Raw genomic sequence first — 17856 nt, forward strand, 5'->3', positions numbered from 1 at the left:
CCAACTCTCACATCCATACATGACCACTGGAAAAACCACAGCCTTGAGTAGATGGACTTTTGTTGGCAAAGTGATGTCTCTGCTTTTAATATGCTATCTAGGTTGGTCATCACTTTCCTTCCAAGGAGTAAGTGTCTTTTAATTTCATGGCTGCATCACCATCTGCAGTGATTTTGGAGCCCCAAAAAATAAAGTCTGACACTGTTTCCACTGTCTCCCCATCTATTTCCCATGAAGTGATGGGACCAGATGCCATGATCTTAGTTTTCTGAATGTTGAGCTTTAAGCCAACTTTTTCACTTTCCTCTTTCACTTTCATCAAGAGGCTTTTTAGTTCCTCTTCACTCTCTGCCATAAGGGTGGTGTCATCTGCATATCTGAGGTTATTGATATTTCTCCCAGCAATCTTGATTCCAGCTTGTGCTTCTTTCAGCCCGGCGTTTCTCATGATATACTTTGCGTATAAGTTAAATAAGCAGGGTGACAATATATAGCCTTGACGTACTCCTTTTCCTATTTGGAACCAGTCTGTTGTTCCATGTCCAGTTCTTTTTAGGGGGATGTTATTTAAGTAATCATGGAAACTCAAATGGGGTTTCTTACAATAAGAAGCTTTGTTATCTATAAAGCACAGGTTTTCATTAACTTAGGCAGAAAAAAACCCAGGTTGCTAAGTTTTATGCACGTAATAATCTTATAAGATAGGCACTCTTATTTTTTTGTTTTGTTTTGTTTTGTTTCATTCTTATTATCACCATTGTTAAGGAGACAAAACTGAAACTTAATAATAACAACTGGTGTTTATCAGCTTCAAGCAGTTTTCCTCCCAATTTATTTTCTTCTAAAGTTCTTAAAACTTTCTATATATTAGCACACTTGATCCTCACCAAAATTTTATGAAATAAGTATTATTATGATTTTTTCATGGTTATTTTTGCTATTCTTGCAACTTTAAAATCATTTGAAAATAAAAATTCAACATCTTTATTATAAATATATAGAAATACAGCACACATTTGAAAAATGAAAATGTAGCTGATATTACATGACCACAACATTGTGAGATCTCTTAATTTTCCTCCAGTTTTTATTAGAATTTTCTATGTTTCCTTTACTATCTCTATTGTTAAAGTCAAAATTACAAATATCTGCAAGCCATTACACCAAGATGTCAGCCTTTCTGATTCTTACTTCACAATTAGTTCATTCTTCATAAATGTATACATTCAATCACAGGTAGTTAAATAATATTTATTTAGATAATTGAAAGAACTTAGAAAAATCACTTCATGATAATAACTAAAATTTACATTTCTCATCTGGACAGATGTTAGCGAACTTGCTGTATTTTTACAGAAAATTGGCAAACTAGTGGAGCTAAGGAAACTGAGGTTCAGAATGGTTAAATAACTTGCTCATGAAATAATTAGTACATGAGTGATCTGGGGATCACTGCTCTCCCATTAAAGCTTTACTCCTTATATTTATAAAAGAAACAAAAACTGAGCTTCCAGGAAATATCAAAAGCATATTTTTAAATAACGAATTTTTGATGTGATCAATTCCTTTGAGAAACACAGTAAAATCAGATAAATGGCTGGCAAATTCTGCTGGGTTAGTCATTTTTGTTTGCTTTAAACAAACAAGAAGATTGTTCAGCATAGGTTTGGTTTATAAAGTATTCTTCTCACAAAACCTATCTTCCTAAAAACTTTAAACAGTGATAGAGACTTGGCACTTTAAGACTCTAGTTGGAATTTCTTTGCAGAACTACCTAAAAAGGACCACACCCATCAAGTACAAGTATTGATTTTACTCCTAAATGAGTGCCTGCCTCTTGCCATCTCCACCTTCTTCCTGTTGGTTGGTATCATTAGCAACCTGCTTACTGACCCCAGATGGGTTTCCTGCTGAGCTGGTGTTAACAGCACTCCCACTACATCCTGCTTTTATGGTTTTATGTGATTCAATTTAGGAACCCAAGACACCCAACACTCATAAGCACCAAAATGGAAAAGAGATTTATTTATGTACTCTTTTTGTGATGCAGTCTGAGTTCAGAATGTACAAGAGTCACTTTAACAATAACAAAAATTCTCTTCTTGCAAAGATTCTTTCTGTGTCACAGGTAAAGATTAAAGCATTGTGTATGTATATATGTGTGTGTGTGTGCATGTATATACAAGCACACACACATGTATATGCATTTCTACTAATCATCTGTTCTGGGACACCTTAATACAGATGAAACTACGTGAACACAAATTCTACGTCCTCTAGGATTATAGAAACAATAACTCTCTGTCCTTCGGCTACACATGATAAGGAAATGGAATTCTATCGTAACGTTTCTTTTTAATTTGAACTAATACTCAGTTTTTAAAATCAAGTTCATTTAAAATTGTTGCATGACTATCTCTTTATTCACTCAACAAAAAGTTACTGATCTGTCAAGGGTCTGTTTTTATTTATTAGATATTTTTATTTGGATAAAATAAAAAGCTTCATAGAAGAAGGTTAAATTCTGCCAGGTAGAAAATTAAGCAAAATCTTGCAATTATTTATTGAGATATATACAAAAAAAAATACAAGTTCAGTTTCTTATACTCAAAGCACTGTGACGTATAAGGAATGACCTAATACAGGAATAAAATACAAACTGAAAAGAAAGAAAGAAAGTAAGTTACGTCACTCAGTCATGTCTGACTCTTTGCGACCCTGTGGACTGTAGCCCACCAGGTTCCTCCATCCATGGGATTCTCCAGGTAAGAATACTGGAGTGGGTTGCCATTTCCTTCTCCAGGGGATCTTCCTGACCCAGGGATCGAACCAGGTCTCCCACATTGCAGGCAGACACTTTAACCTCTCCACCAGGGAAGCCCATACAAACTGAAAATATTAGCTAAAAAATGAGAGAAGAAAATACATTGCACTGATGGAGAAGTCTAGTTTTAAGGAGGATGGCAAATAGGACAATTGCTAAAGGTGATAAAATGATGTGGGATCTAGTTACAAGTATAGGGACTAATTTATACAGGAAAAATGCTATACAGCATCACCCAGAAAAGTAGCCTGAATAGGTTTAGATGACAGTACATACATAGGGATGGTGGTGGTGAAGAACTTGCCAATGTTGCTTTCTACTGGCTTTTAATTTTGAAGTGAAAAGGGAAGCAAGATCATCTGCTAAAAGAAAGAATGGGCAAAGCGGTATTCGAGTTTTGAGGGCAGAGAAAAGGGATAAGATTGTCACCTATCATGGTAGAAATGTAATGGACTAGAGTTTCTGAGTGCTGAGTGCTAAGTCGCTTCAGTCATGTCCAACTCTGTGTGACCTTATGGACTGCAGCCTGCCAGTCTCCTCTGTCCATGGGAATCTCCAGGCAAGAATACTGGAGTGGGTTGTCATGCCCTCTTCCAGGGGATCTTCCCAACTCAAGGAGGGAACTCGCATCTCCTGAGTCTCTTGCATTGGCAGGCAGGTTCTTTACCACTAGCGCCACCTGAGAAGCCCCAATAAGTAAAACTCAGAGAGCTCGGGTCACAGCACATGTGTGCGTTAGTCTCTCAGTCATGTCCAACTCGTTGTGACCCCATGGACTGTAGCCCACGAGGCTCCTCTCTCCATGGAATTCTCCAGGCAATAATACTGGAGTGGGTTGCCATTCCCTTCTCCAGGGGATCTTCCCAACCCGGGGATCAAACCCAGGTCTCCTGCATTACAGGCAGATTCTTCACTGTCTGAGTCACCAGGGAAGCCCAAATGTGGAAAGTTTTGATACTTTTTGTTTTATTTTTTTCCCTGCATAACATGCAGATCTTCCCCAACCAGGGATTGAACCCATGCCCCCTGCATTGGGAACAAAGAGCCTCAACCAATGGGCCCCTGGGGAAGTCTGGGCAGTAATAAAGAGATTCTGGGTGGGCAGAATAAAGCCCCACTTCATCTTTTGGTCTTGAATTTAGGAGCAGACAGTCAATATGACTAAATGTTTTTCTCCAGCCATGTTTGGTGGGGAGGAGTTAGATTAAACCAGCATTTGAGTTTTGCCAGGAAGGGAGAAAGGAGAAGATAGTTGAGTTTATGTATGGGATAGATCATAATATCAGCCGCGATATCTAAGCTATGGAAGGGAGAAAATGGAGGTTATCAGGAACAGAGAAATGAGGACAGATAATAGATTGTAGGTCCTTGTAAAACTGGAAATAGTGTGCTAGTGTCAAATGTATCGGGCTTCCCTGGTGACTCAGCGGTAAAGACTCCACCTGCCAATGTAGGTGGTGGGCTACAGTCCATGGGGTCGCAAAGAGCTGGACACGACTGAGCAACTAACACTTCATTTTCACTTTCCCCCAAATTCATATGTTGAGATCCTAATGCCTAGTGTGATGCTGATTGGAAGTGGGGCCTTTGGGAGGCAATTGTGTCCTGAAAGCAGAGCCCTCTTATACTGGATTAATGCTTTTATAAAAGAGGCCCCAGAAAGATTTCCTCTGCCATCTGCCATGTAAGGTTGTCACTAACAGACACCAACTATGAACCAGAAGACAAACCTCCACCAGACACAAAATCCTCTGGCATCTTAATTTTGAAATTTCCATGAGTTTGCATGCATGCTCAGTCGCGTATGCTCTTTGCAACCCGATGGATGGTAGACCCCCCAGGATCCTCTATTGGTGGGATTTTTCAGTCAACAGTACTGGAGTGGGTTGCCTTTTCCTTCTCCAGGGGATCTTCCCCACCCTGCTTTCCAGGCAGATTCTTTACCACGGAGCCATCGGGCAAGTTGAACTTCCCACAACTGTGAGAAATAAATTTCTGTTGTGTGTAAGCCACACAGTTTATGGTATTCTGTTACACCAGCTGGAAAAAACTGAAACATGTGTCTACAGTTTTGCATTTGAGAAAATCTGAATAAGTAATTCTTTCTGTGGGTGTTAAACATATGACTCTAACATCCTGGATGGAATTTTAGGTTCAGACTTTGGGTGTAGAGTCAAGACATCTTCACTGCGACTCAATCCAATATTCAGCCATTACCAACAACGTGGTGTACGAAGTGAGGAGATACCTGGCTCCAAAGCTAAACATAGCACTACCTTAACCACCTTCTAGGAGCAGATTCTCTAATTAAAAACATTGATAGCTTACAAATAATGTCTCTAAGGTAACAAAACATCTACACAAACTTAGAATGGGAAGAAAACTAATCCACTTAATCCAACATTCCACCAAAAGAAGAAATTTTATGTAAAATACAATATCATTAAGAGACAGTCATCCAAAGAGCATGGTGCGTGATTGTATGCTCAGTCATGTCTGTGTCCAACTCTTTGAAACCTTATGGACTATAGACCACCAGGCCCCCTCCATGGAATTTTCCAGGCAAGAATACTGCAGTGGGTTGCCATTTTCTCTTCCAAATAGCATGGTATTGGCACAAAAGTAGAATTATAGATCAAAAACAGAATAGGGAGCCCAGAAATAAAACCATGCCCTTACAGTCAATTAGTCTACAACAAAAGAGACAAGAATATACAATGGAGAAAAGGTAATCTCTTCAATAACTGGTGCTGGGAAATGTGGACAGCTCTTGATACATGTAAAAAGTGAGATTAGGACATTTCCTCACACCACATACAAAAATAAGCTCAACATGGATTAAGGACAAACTGCAAGCTGAAAACCATAAAATATTAACCATAAAACCTAGAAGAGAACATAAGTAGAGCATTCTGACATAAACTGTAGAAATTTTTAAAAAATCTATCTTCTAAGGCAAAGGAAATAAAAGCAAAAATAAACAAATCCAGAACAAAAAGACAACCTACTGAATGGGATAAAATATTTGTAAATAATATGATCTATAAGATGTTAATATCCAAAATATACAAACATCTCATATAATGCAATACCAAAGAAAAAAATCAATCCAACTAAATATGAGAGCAGAAGAACTGAATAGACATTTTTCCAAAGAAGATATAGAGGTGACCAACAGGCACAAGAAAAAAATGCTCAAAATCATTAATCAGAGAATGCAAGTCAAAATCAAAATGAATATCACCTCACACCTGTCAGAATGGCGATTGTAAAAAAAGAAATAATAAGTGTTGGTGAGAATATGGAGCAAAAGGAACCCTAGTACATCATTGGTGGTGTGGAGCCCTATTCCAAGGACACAGGTGCAGAGCCCTGCACCAATGTCATCTTTGGAACTGACCGAGCACCATAGCAACCATTACTATAAGCACCCCTGATCTAAACAGGCCAGATCCATAACCCCGTGTTAGGTAAAAACACCCACCCTAACCAATCACCTAATGCCACTCTTCCAGCAGGAATTTCCCTAGTCTCGAGATTATAAAAATTGGCTACTGACCCATGAAAGGGTCAGCTCTCCCTGCAGCCAGCCCACTGTTCTAACAGTCAGCTCTCCCTTGAGCCTGTCCACTGTTCTAACAGCGTCTCTCATTCTAATAAACTCTCCTCTGCTCTCAATATGCCTCATGTCTGGAAATTATTTTCTAACCCACACACAGACCAAGAGAGGTGGAATTATAAGTTGGTACAGTCACTATGAAAAACAGAATGGAGGTTTTTCCAAAAAGCTAAAAGTAGAACTACCATATGATCCAACAACTCCACTGCTGGGTATATATCTGAAAAAAAAACCGAAAACACTAACTTGAAAAGAAATATGCATTGTAACATTCATAACAGCATTATTTACAATAGTCAAGATATGGAACTAACCCAAATGCCCATCAACAGATGAATGAATAAATAAGATGGGAGATGTATACATATATGAATATTACTTAGCCATAAAAAATGAAATTCTACCATTTGCAACAATGTGAATGGACCTACAGAGTATTATGCTTAGTGAAATGTCAGAAAGATAAATATTGTATGATATCACTTATATATGGAATCTAAAAAATACAAGAAAGTAGTGAATATAACAAAAGAGAAGTAGACTCACAGACAGGGAGAACAAACCAGTGATTACCAGGAGGGAGAGGGGACAGAGGCAGAGTGAGATAGGGATATGGGATTAAGAGACACAAACAATGATGTATAAAATAAATAAGGTATAAAGACATGATGTATGGCACAGAAAAAATAGCCATTATTTTATAATAACTTTAAATGAAGTATAATCTATAAAATATTAAATCACTATATTGCACACCAGAAACTAATATATTGTAAAAACAGTTACACTTCAATAAAAAGAGAGAGGTTCATCCTGCCAGCTTTTGCTTAAAAACTATCAGTAACCAATTGCTTACATCTTCACGAAGAAGACAACCCATTGATGAATGGTTCTGACTCTGATAAAGTTCTTTCTTAAAGCCAAATTCAACTCCTATTAATCCCTATATATGCCCTCTGGAGTCAAATGGAGTACATTTACTGATTTATTGACACAGGTGTCTTCAAGTATTTGAAGATATTTTTCATCTCCCTGAAAAGTCAACCTCTTGCCAAATTAAGTATCTCTTGCTCTGGATTCAACAACCATACCCTTCCTATGTGTAAGAGAGAAAAAACGTGAAAGTTGTTCAGTCATGTCTGACTCTTTGTGACCACATAGACTATACAGTCCATGGAAATCTCCAGGCAAGAATACTGGAGTGGGCAGTCTTTCCCTTCTCCAGAGGATCTTCCCAACCCAGGGATCGAACCCTTGCCTCCTTTATTGCAGGTGGATTCTTTACTGTCTGAGCCATCAGGGAAGCCTCTTAGTTAGTAGAAATTAGTAATCAAATGTCACAAAACATCAGTCTCTACCCCATCCCCTCTATCCCACTGGCATCACACACACATGCACACACACAAACACACATATTTTTTTCATCTATTACTTGTATTAGATCTGCAAGCTGATAATAACATTCGGGTGTTTCAAATTTTCCAAAGAAACAGAAGCCATGAAAATGAAAGAAATATTACCTTTGGCAATAAGAACTATAATTCTACTCATCATTTAAAGGAAAAGAAATTTATGTACACCTTCAGATTCCTACTGGCTGCAATGTACATACACATATGGGCATGAGTGTGTGCAGACAGATACACACTCACGTACACATACATAGACACAAACTGTTGGCTGCAGAGGCTTGAGACTTGGCAATTACTTCCCACGCTCCCAAGCCAAGGTTCCTAACAGATGCACAAGAAATACTTTGCTGAGTGCTGGAAGCACTGTGCTTCTCAGCAGCAGTTTTCAAAAGGAAAGAAAAAGCATATTGTACATTTCCATAAATAGCAAATGGGCTACATAGCAAGACTTAATTTTTAGCTAGCAAGACTTCTAATCATTGAATCCATTTTGTTTATAAAGAGGAAATTGAGGTCTAAGGAAGACAACCGACTTACCCAAAAATACACGGCTTATTTGCAACATCAGTTCTACAAGATTCTGTCTTATGTTCTAAAGATTCAGCTGCACTAAAACATACAAGTCAAGCTCAGCATGGTTAATGACCAAGACTGACTTAAAGAACCACGAAACCATCTTATAAAAAAGATACCATTTACAAAAACTGATGCTAGTACCCAACTCTGTGAGACCCCAAGGACTGTAGACCACCAGGCTCCTCTGTCCACGAAATTTTCCAGGCAAGAATACTGCAGTGGGTTGATACTTCCTACTCCAGGGGATCTTCCTGACCCAAGGATTGAACCTGTGTCTCTTGTGTCTCCTGTATTGACAGGGGGATTCTTTACCACTACTGCCACAGTATCTTGCTAGTATCTTCCAAAGCCTTGCTAGTATCTTCCAAAAATGTGTTAAGTCCACGGTGAACATGAGACACTTGACAACTGAACAAGATGCTAAGAGGTAAAGTACACACCACAGGTGTTGTGACACAAGACAATTGATCCCTGAACAGGAGGAAACTGTGTCATTAGGTCCATCTCTTTGTTGGGAGTAAGGGGCAGGGAGAATTCTGTGTTCAATGTAAACAAAACAAATCTCTTGCAGAATTTACTGAAGTAGATTAGACTTTTTAAAATGCACTTTGAACAATCTGATAGGGCAATGCTAAAGAAAATAATCGTTTAATTTTGGGGGTTCCAATGTCACTGCAGATGGTGACTGAAGCCATGAAATTAAAAGATGCTTGCTCCTTAGAAGAAAAGTTATGACCACCTAGACCGCATATTAAGAAGCAGAGACATTACTTTGCCAACAAAGGTCTGTCTAGTCAAGGCTAGGATTTTTCCAGTAGTCATGTATGGATGTGAGAATTGGACTATAAAGAAAGCTGAGAGTTGAAGAATTGATGTTTTTGAACTGTGGTGTTGGAGAAGACTCGAGAGTCCCTTAGACTGCAAGGAGATCCAACCAGTCCATCCTAAAGGAGATCAGTCCTGAGTGTTCATTGAAAGGACTGATGTTGAAGCTGAAACTCCAATACTTTGCCACCTGATGCGAACAGCTGACTCATTTGAAAAACCCTGATTCTGGGAAAGATTGAGGGCAGGAGGAGAAGGGGATGACAGAGGATGAGATGGTTGGATGGCATCACGGACTCAATGGACATGAATTTGAGTAAACTCCAGGAGCTGGTGATGGATAGGGAGGCCTGGCGTGCTGCAGTCCATGGGGTCTCAAAGAGTTGGACACAATTGAGCTGAACTGAATATAATGTTGATGTAATAAAAACAGATAAGCACTATTCACATTTAGTAAGACAAAAAGAAGTATCAAGATCGGGCCAGAATAGAAAATAATCTTCAATCCAGATCAAAGAATTTTTACTAGTTCTTTTATGTGTCTGTGGTGTGGGTATGCACATGTTTGTGAGTTGGAGAGTGTCTGTGTGTGTGTGTGTGTGTGTGTGTGTGTGTGAGTTTGGGCCTAGGAAGGGACAGAACCAGAATTTGTTGAGCATCTGTGTCACATACTGCATGTTGCATTTTACTTATAAATTTTAATCCTTACATACCCTCACATAATCCTGTGATGTAGGTATTACTATCTCATTTTGCAAATAAGGAAAGAAGCTCTGGGGCTTCAGGTCATATTGCTAAGAAGTGGCAGTGGCTAGGCTGAAATCTATGTATGCTGAATATTAAAATCTATACTCATTCAATTGATGTTATGTTAATTATATACTGAAGTGCTTATCTTTTTATTTTTTCATAGTGTGGACTTGGTCATCCTCATTTAGTTATATACAACCATCAGAGCACCCCATAACAAACTAACAGTTCTGTTACATCTAAATATCTTCACTGAGAATAACCCCCTAGTAGTTAGAGGAAGGTCAAAACCAGGTACTCAGTATTGGAAAACTCTGTCAGACAAGGCTTATTTCTCTTTAAACAGGCTCTTTATAAGTAGTGACTCCTGATGGTTCAGACTGTACAAAGTCTGGCTGTAATACAGGAGACCCAGGTTTGATCTCTAGGTCAGGAAGATGCCCTGGAGAAGAAAATGGCAACCTACTCCAGTATTCTTGCCTGGAGAAATCCATGGACAGAGAAGTCTGGCAGGCTATAGTCCATGGGGCTGGATACGACTGAGTGACTAACACTTTCACTTTCCTCCACATTAACCTGTAAGGTACATATGTAAGTAAAATAGCTGTAGAATTCCTGATTGCGGCAGAGTTTAACAGCACAAAACCCTCTTCCAAAAAAAAAAAACAAACCCTCTTCCAGCACTAGAAAATGAATGACTCAGTAGCCATTAGATGTAAATTTGTGTAAAATCCTCCACACGTGGGAATGTAGGTATGTTTGATGCATTTCTGAGATATCATCCTTTCGAGAATCTCATCCACTTATGAGGATTAACTGAATAATCTTCAGAGGGCAAATGAGATAACTTTGAGTTAGTTTCCCATGCTACATAATAATTACCCCAAACTTAATGGTTTAAAATAACAAAAATTTATCATCTCAGGGGTTTCATGGGTCAGGCTTCCAGGCATGCATAGCCTAGCTGGACCCTTTGCTCAGTCAGTTCAGTCAGTTCAGTCAGTCAGTTCAGTCGCTCAGTTGTATCCAACTCTTTGCAACCCCATGAATTGCAGCACGACAGACCTCTATGTCCATCACAAACTCCCGGAGTTTACTCAAACTCATGCCCATCGAGTCGGTGATGCCATCCAGCCATCTCATCCTCTGTCGTCCCCTTCTCCTCCTGCCCCCAATCTCTCCTAGCATCAGGGTCTTTTCCAATGAGTCAACTCTTTGCATGAGGTGGCCAAAATATTGGAGTTCCAGCTTCAGCATCAGTCCTTCCAATGAACACCCAGGACTTATCTCCTTCAGGATGGACTGGTTGGATCTCCTTGCAGTCCAAGGGACTCTTAAGAGTCTTCTCCAACACCACAGTTCAAAAGCATCAATTTTTTGGCACTCAGCTTTCTTCACAGTCCAACTCTCACATCCATACATGACTACTGGAAAAACCATAGCCTTGACCAGACAGACCTTTGTTAACAAAGTAAGTCTCTGCTTTTTAATATGCTATCTAGGTTGGTCATAACTTTCCTTCCAAGGAGTAAGCATCTTTTAATTTCATGGACCCTTTGCTCAGGATCTCACAAGCTGAAATCAAGGTGTTGGACAGCTGAAGGAACTTTCTAGATCTCAAGGTTGTCTTCTGAGCTCACATAGTTTTTGGAAGAACTCAGTCGTCTGTGGCTGTAAGACAGAGGTCCTTACTTTCTTGCTAGCTGTTACCCAGAGGCTCCTATCAGCTTCTGGATGCCACCCCCAAGTCAGAGGCTCATTACCCACTTACCACATAATGGCTCACTCCTTCAAAGCCAGCAGGAAAACATCTATTAGTCTCCTAAGAGTGTCTTACAACCTAAGCAAGGAAGCAATAATCCTATTTATCACCGTTGTCATACTTAACTGACTAGACATAAGACACAGGTTCCATCTGCACCCAAGAGGAGAAGGTTATACAAAGGTTTGACTCATTGGGGGTTACAACAGTATGTACCCACCACAGACTTGCTATGACTGAATGTTTGGTATCCCCCAAATCCATGCATTGAAACCCTACCCCCTAATGCGATAGTGTTAAGAAGTAAGATTTTGGGGAGGTAATGACAATTCAATGAAACCATGAGGAATGACCTCATAAATGGGATTAGTGTCCTTCCAAGAGTCAGGAGAGACCTTGCTTCCTCTTCCATCAGGTGATAACACTGGGGAGGGAACCATCTGTGAACTAGGAAACAGGGTCTCATAAGACACTGCTGCTGCTGCTGCTGCTAAGTCACCTCAGTCGTGCCCGACTCTGTGCGACTCCATAGACGGCAGCCCACCAGGCTCCGCCATCCCTGGGATTCTCCAGGCAAGAACACTGGAGTGGGTTGCCATTTCCATCTCCAATGCATGAAATTGAAAAGTGAAAGTGAAGTTGTTCAGTCGTGTCCGACTCTTCGCGACCCCATGGACTGCAGCCCACCAGGCTCCTCCATCCATGGGATTCTCTAGGCAAGAGTACTGGAGTGGGTTGCCATTGCCTTCTCCCATGAGACACTGAACCCTCACCAATGCAGACAACCTGACCTTGGACTTCCAGCCTCCAGAACTGTGGGAAATAAATTCCTGGTGTTTGTAAGCCAGCCAGTTTACGGTATTTTGTGATAGCAGCCTGAGATGACCAAGACAGACCTCAAATCAGAAAGTTTTAGCAGTGAGTTTAATCATCCAGATCTTCTTGCTCATCAACAAGTTTTCACTTCATTCTAAATCAGTTGCAGTTTCTGACACAGAACAAGGACAAAGGGAAGTTAACCAGCTGGGATTTAATTGTCCCATGGGAAAAATCAAAACTCAATTATGAAAGGGTTGCAAGCAAGCTATCAAGAAAATAGCACAAACTTCATCCTTCTGATGACCCAGATAATGTAGCTAGATTATCTGCTTTGCTCTTTTGTTTCAGGACTCTTAATGAGGTCAGTGTTTTGAAGCACCAATAGGCGGACACAAATATAAATATAAACTGCCCAGATTTGGCAATTCAGTTGCTTCCAGAGCCTCTGTAACCAATCCTGCCCTTTTGAAGCCCAAGGATAGGTCAAGCCTGAAATATACTACTGGAAGTGTTTTCTCTCCATCTGTTTCAGTTATCAAAAATAAAGATTCCAACCAAAAAAGTCAATTAACATGATAAATGACATATTTGCTACTGTTAATTACTTCATTGAATATCATTGTTTTCTCAAATTCAGCTGTAGGATTTTTCTTTTCCTGGGAGAGAAAAAAAATGAAAAATATGGCTAGTTCCTTCAGTTTTTAGAGGAAGTTCATTTTCTTTCTCATAATTTTTTGCCATAGTTAAGGATGAAATTTCAGGAATTAATTATCTACGATGCATCCAAAGATTGTGCTGGGCACTTTTTATGCTCCTCTACTGACCCTGAAAACAAGGATCAGAGATTGTAAGTAATCTACGTGCAGTCACTCAGCTAACATATATGGGGATGGTGTTGTGCCAGTTCAAGCAGATTTTAAACCCAGATTCCTTTGGTGTTTGCTTTTTATCTAAAAACTGTCATTCAAGAAGAAGGGAACTTCAGGTGGGTGATAAAAGGAACTCGAATTATGATGCTAAAGAAATATGTGAACTTGGAGGGAACAATTTTTTCAAGCACAGACCTTGAAAACTATAAAGTAAATAAATAGAGACTTCCCAACAAAAAATGTGTTTTTACTTCAAAGCAACTGAAAATCAGAACCATCCTTTTACATTCCAAAGGACTGTTAAATGGAGACCTTTCCTTTCTCCTCCTGGAGAAGATTCTTCATTTTACGGACATTAGATCTCTCACTCTCTTTCTCCCTCCCTCCCCACTTCCCATCCTCTGTCTTAGAAGGAGGAGGTTGCAGCTGCGTCGCATTTCCTATATAAACTCTAAGATTCATAATTTCTTCTTGTTTTCAAAAATCCATCTGCATATACAGGATAATATTTGGCTTTTATAGCTTAACCCTGAAAGGGGACATTGGTAACCAATGCAGTTGTTGCTATTAGTAACAATATTCTGCATCAGATCTAGAAACTTCTTGTTTGCTTTCAGGACAAAATAAATTAATATAGATATTAAAAACTTAGAATGAGCTGTAAAAGAAGCAGAGATCTATGAACATCATTAGATAAGTCATCTGCTATGGACATGGTAGCAGAGTCCGTTTCCATTCCCTACCTGTTATCCTATTTACCAAAAGAAAAGATATTAATCATAAAGCACTTCAACTAATAAGCTTCATCCCCCTCAAAGGGCAAAGAAACTGTTGTTCGGTCGCTAAGTTGTGTCCTACTCTTTGAGACTCCATGGACTGCAGCATGCTAGGCTTCCCTGTCCTTCACTATCTCCCCTGGAGTTTGCTCAGATTCATGTCCATTGAGTCAGTGGCAATTTTATAAGAACTGCTTTGTGACTAATGCTATTCTCTTTTGTCCCACTTTTTCTTTCAATTGCCTTTTCATATGGAGCTGCATGGTCAAAAGACTTCTTTGTCCATTCAGATCTCTACCTCTATTTGAGAGTAAAGCAACATTAGTGAAGAAATGTTACACAATATATCGAAGATGCTTCTCTATAAATGAAGAAAAAAGCATTTTTCTCAATCTTGCTCTTTCATGAAGAATTATTATCTCTGTTTAAAGCTAATCTCATTAGCATCTTCTTATTTCCTCAGAAATTGTTCTCTAACAGACATGTTTTCACTTTCTGGTATCATCGGGCTCTCTGCCTCTCTCTGTTCTCTGGGTGTCTCTCAGCCACCTCTTTGTGCCTCTGTATCTCTCCATCTTCACTCTTCTTCCTTTTGTGCTTCTGTCGCTGGTTTCTCTCTCACTATTTCTGTTTCTACATCTCTGTCTCTATTTTCTCTTACTTCTCTAGACTTGTCTCTCCACTTCCCACCTTCATCTCCACACACCCAATCTTCAGCATCCAGCATTTCCCATCTGATGGGGTACACAGACTTTCCTGTTTTTAAAAATACACTCTTCCCTTGATCTGTGTAAAGCAAGCAGTGAACACTCAAGAGTTCTCCTTTGCAAGCAAATTTTAGGGAAAAGGAATCCACATAAGAATTGAGAAGGTAAAGCTGAAAATCTCAAAGATAAACCTTATATAGGAGAGTGCCAAAATGAAGTAGCAAGTGCCAAACCAAAGAGGAAGAGACCCACGAGTACTTGCCGTCTTTGTCACTTGGTTCCTGGGAACTTAGGAAAAGCAGTTCCCAGAGAGCAATGTACACAGAAGTGGATTCCAGTGAGCTGGGGAGTGAACAGGAGATGAAGAAGAGAAAGTAGCAATACATACTTCTTAAGTGTCTACTCTAAGCCAGGGCTGTGCTAAGCTTTAGAAATACAATTGGGATCAAGTTTGACAGTCTCTGACTGTAAGAGCTTTTATAGTCAAGTGGGAAATGAAACACTACAAAGAAACAACATAAAAATGGCATGATGATGATTTGATAAAAGAAACATGGAGTGGTGTGGAAGCATATCAGAGAGGCACTGACATTGGATTCAGGTGGGTGATAGACATTTAGGGTGGGAGGCAGGGGGCCTGATGAGAAATGTTCCTCTTTCTGTCTTTAGATAAAATTATCTACAGATACAATTTATGGAGCTATGGCAGCCATCTTGTGACCACGAGGGACAACTCCGAGAATGAAAACCTACATGCTGTGGATGGCAGAGGGAAAAGGCAGAGAGCACATAGGTTGGGTGCTTGATGACATTTGTTGGGCCTCTGAATTAATCAGTCTTGGAAATGATACACCCAGTGATAATATATCTTATTGTTTAAGCTATATTTATATTTAAAAAAATAATAATAAAAATAAATAAATAAAATAGGGCAAAGACTCCAAATCCTAGTCCCCCTCCTCTTCTTGGGCACATGGCTAGATGATATTTTCAGCCTCCTAAACAGCCATGTAACTGAGTTCTGGTCACTGGACTGCAAACAGAGGAAAGCATACCATTTCTGGGCCTGTGCAGTAAGAGTGACTCCATGCTTTATCCCCTGCTGTTGTCTGGAGGCCTTAGATGCCACAAGATGAATATGACAGCGCCTTCATCAGCCTGGCTCTTCAGAGCACTGAATAGATGACTCACATTTCTAACTAGAGTTAGTAATACTGTATTGCATATTTGAAAGTTGCTAAGAGAGTAGATCTTATAAGTCCTCATCACAAGAAAAAAAATTTTGTAACAATGAATGGTGACAGATATTAACTAGACCTACTGTGATGATCATTGCTAAATATATACAAATATAGAATCACTATGCTATATACCTGAAACTAATGGCAATTATACCTCAATAAAAATGTACATTTGAAGTAGATGACTAAATATACATTATATCAAGAAAAAAGAAACAAGGTGTAGCCAGAACAATATAAATGTGGAAAACATTAGGGATTGAACTGTGAAAGGAAATGAAAAGCCAAGGTCAGACGAACATTTAAAGCATACAAATATTTGAAGAGTAGAGAAAAATTACTCGTAAAAGAGAGAGATAATTCTTGGTTAGAGAAGCAGGAAGGGACCAGGAAACAGTTGGCTTCAACTCAGTTTAACATCACAACCACTCACCCACCAGCCAATAATATGCATGACACTTGTTCTAGATTCATTCCACTGTTCCCAAACTTCTCCCATTTTGACCCAGCTTCATACTGGTTTTTGACATTTGCCTCCATTACCCATTTAGCATCTCCCTCTCCACAGGATTAAGAATTAATACCTACCTTTTTGCTCATTTTGCTCTGGCTCCTGATTCCAATCTGCCTTCAGGAACTTTGGCTTGATTTTTCTTTTACTATCTTTCTGAGCATTACACTATCAAACGCAGTTCTCCATCCAGCCAGTCCCTTAGAAACTGGCCATGACCCAGACCAGCCAACACTAATGGAAACCAACATGTATTGGCTAGTTACTAAAGTCAAACACTATATTAACTAATTTAATTTGTTTTAACAACCCTGTACATGCAAATTTCTACCAGCCCCATCTTCAGATGAAGTAACTGAGGTCACACATGTGTAAGACCGAGCCGAGACCCCAATCAGGCAGTCTGACTCCAGAATCTGTTTCTTAACCACCATGCTATGCTGCACCTCACGTGCTGCTTGGTTCATCCGATTCCAAAGGGCATTTTGAAAATTCCCAGCTTGACAAGCAAAGTAAGACAACATTCAAGAAGAATTAAATGAATAATTAATATCTCCAAACATTCAGTTCAGTTCAGTTCAGTTGCTCAGTCGTGTCTGACTAAAGAGATGTAAAAAAAAAATGAGGGCTGATAAAGAAGTCGGTGGCTTATTAACTATTTAGGGGTCCATGGTAGCCTTCTCTCTAGCATCCTGCTCCATCTGAGGGGGTGATGGTACTACAACTGCGGCTGTCTGTAGCATGAGAATTTAAACAGTATGTGAGGCCCTAAATGTAGACTATTTTATCCAGAAGTTTGATGATGAAGAAAAGAGAGGCAAGAGGCAGGAATCAGGCACATTCTAGATAACATTTTTTATACGAGAATCAAGTGGGAGGTCTTCGAGGGTCTGGGCAGAAGAAGCTACTGGAGAAGATAGTTGAAGCGAGACAGGGAACTATTGACAGACCCCAGAGGCAAGGAATGAAATTAAGAACCCTGGTGGGCGCCCACCTCCAGAGCTCCTCGCGGAGGAAGTAATTGGGAGAGAAGACTGCAGACAGAGTTAGGAGGCGGAAGGGGACATTGAGAGCTCACATGCCTGGCGGAGGCCATCTGTTTTCTCCAGGAAGGAGGAGGCAAGCCTGCCACCAAGAACAGCGTGGGTGAAGTGGAAGCAGGAGC

The 17856-nt window shown here is 39.7% G+C and overlaps 1 protein-coding gene across 9 annotated transcripts in view; it reads right to left on the reverse strand.

Moving 5' to 3' along the window:
• MAPK10 (mitogen-activated protein kinase 10) overlaps positions 1-17856 on the reverse strand; it is a 603644-nt gene that overhangs the window by 112075 nt on the left and 473713 nt on the right. The gene's annotated exons all lie outside the window — the stretch shown is intronic.

The sequence above is a fragment of the Cervus canadensis genome, chromosome 26, assembly GCF_019320065.1.
Source record: "Cervus canadensis isolate Bull #8, Minnesota chromosome 26, ASM1932006v1, whole genome shotgun sequence".
NCBI lineage: Eukaryota > Metazoa > Chordata > Mammalia > Artiodactyla > Cervidae > Cervus > Cervus canadensis.